The sequence below is a fragment of the Ovis aries genome, chromosome 3 (assembly GCF_016772045.2).
Source record: "Ovis aries strain OAR_USU_Benz2616 breed Rambouillet chromosome 3, ARS-UI_Ramb_v3.0, whole genome shotgun sequence".
Taxonomy (NCBI): domain Eukaryota; kingdom Metazoa; phylum Chordata; class Mammalia; order Artiodactyla; family Bovidae; genus Ovis; species Ovis aries.
This window is the reverse complement of record NC_056056.1, coordinates 61,790,382-61,792,621: the sequence shown is the minus strand read 5'-3', so window position 1 is coordinate 61,792,621 and position 2,240 is coordinate 61,790,382. Positions and strand designations below refer to the sequence as shown.

The 2,240-nt window shown below is 41.5% G+C and overlaps 1 non-coding gene across 1 annotated transcript; it reads left to right on the top strand.

The window, feature by feature from the left end:
* Positions 1-1,552: 1,552 nt before the first annotated feature.
* On the top strand, positions 1,553-1,658 carry LOC114114170 (U6 spliceosomal RNA). The gene has a single exon (XR_003589008.1). It is a non-coding gene; the product is annotated as a U6 spliceosomal RNA (small nuclear RNA).
* The last annotated feature ends 582 nt before the right edge of the window (positions 1,659-2,240 follow it).

Genomic DNA, 2,240 nt, shown 5'->3' with positions numbered 1-2,240 from the left:
GTTCATAGACTTGCCGATGGCACTTGTACATTTAGAGAATGCATTAGAATGGATGAAGGGGCCCAAGGTTGTTCTAATGTTAACCAGTACTAGTATCTTGTCAGATGAATTTTTAGCATCAGAACAAGATGTGATCTTAATGGTGCTGAAGCAATTGGTCTCTTTAATTTGACATAACTCTTTTTTTTTTTTTAAATTTGCTATAACTCTTGTGTGCATGACTTTCAGAGATGAAGTGCCATTTTTCTTGGAATTTGAAGGACAAGAGCTACAAATGGACACATGTTCTCCTCTGATTCTCAAGCTGCCTGCTAAGACCTGCCAGGGAGTGGCTAGCTTCTGTGCCCTCCCTCCTGCCTAATTTAAAATATTCAAAACATCAAAGGGTAAACATCATGCTTTAAGCATTTCTGGTCACAGAAATTATGTCTGCTTGAAGCCCACTGTTGAGACAGTTTTATCACCAGAATAATTAATGTCTTGACTGGGCTACTCACTCCATGTTGCTTCTGGCTGTGAATTTTGATTAGATGTTAAGAGAAGAGGATGTCATTAGCAGCTCACCAGAGATGTGGTTATTCAATTGCTAGGAAACCAAATAAGGTACTTTGAGACTGAATGTGTTTGTTTTCCCCCCTTTTGACCCAGCTGGTTGGTTGCTGGTATAATAAAAATGATGACCTCTGAGCTACATTAGTAACAGACTTGGCTAGGATGTCAAGTTTATACGCTTACGTCATCAGCTTCTCTTCTCGGCACTCTGCCTCTGACCCTGGAACTACTAATCACATTACTGTAAAAGATTCTTCTCTTGATTTATCTTTGCATGATGACTCCATCCCTTGGTTCCAAAAGAAATTACCCATCACAGCTTGTTCTTTTGGTTTCCTTGGAGCAAGGTCAAAGAGGGTCCAGTGATGGTGGTGGGAGACTGACTTCCTGATCACCCTCCAGGTTATCACTTGAAAAGAATTTCATTAAAACTATCAACTTTTAAACTCTTCTGTATTAAACTTTGGTACATAACACTACTTCAGCTTGCATGTAGAAAATTGTTAGGGAGTGAAATCAGTTATTGGAAACCCAGACTCCAAAAAGTGTGTGCTCTAGAAAGAAGTGGGGAAAATGCACTGTCTAAGCTGGGTCTTTCTTCAGAGAAAGCTGTGTATGAAGATGGATTTGTGGCTGTACATTCATATTTGTGGATATTTCATTATGCATATTTTTGTTCATTATCTAAATTGTGCACTTAATCATATTTTTAAGTAATACTATACTTTGGCCACCTCATGTGATGAGTTGACTCATTGGGAAAGACTGATGCTGGGAGGGATTGGGGGCAGGAGGAAAAGGGGACGACAGAGGATGAGATGGCTGGATGGCATCACCGACTCAATGGACGTGAGTTTGAGTGAACTCCGGGAGTTGGCGATGGACAGGGAGGCCTGGTGTGCTGCGATTCATGGGGTCACAGAGTCAGACACGACTGAGAGACTGAACTGAACTGATTCTAGTTCAAGAAAGACTTTTTTGATTCTTAAGACTTTATGGTGTGCTTGCTTAGGCATCACATATACTAAAATTGGAACGATATAGAGAAGATTAACATGGCCCCTGGACAAGGTGACAGGCAGATTTGTGAAACATTCTGTATTTTTAAATGTGCATCAACAGAAGAGTGCTTCCCTCGTGGCTCAGACAATAAATAATCTGTCTACAGTGCAGGAGACCTGAGTTTGATCCCTGGGTCAGGAAGATCCCCTGGAGAAGGGAATGGCAACCCACTCCCACTCCAGTACTCTTGCTTGGATAATTCCGTGGACAGAGGAGTGTGGTGGGCTACAGTCCATGGGGTTGCAAAAAGTTGGACATGAATAAGCACATCAGCATTTACAGCCTGGACACCATAATGTCCTCCTTATGAATATTCTGAACACAGGAATCACAGGGACAGAAGTTGCTGCTCACTCTGTGGGGAAACTCTGCTGAGAGCTTGAGTCCAAAAAGACGATGGAGCTCCTGATGGTTGCAAAGAATGAAATTCTCCTGTTCAAAGCCTGAAGGAGCCAGGGTATGTACAGAATATTCCCCTTTCTCTGTCTCCCCCACTTCATTTGGCTGGTTGTCAATACAAGAAGCTTTGCCCACTCTAAATATGCTGGCTAGATCAATAATTGAAATGAATGTGCTGCTTCTAATGTAATAAAATTAATAACAGACAAATTACTCAGTATTGATTC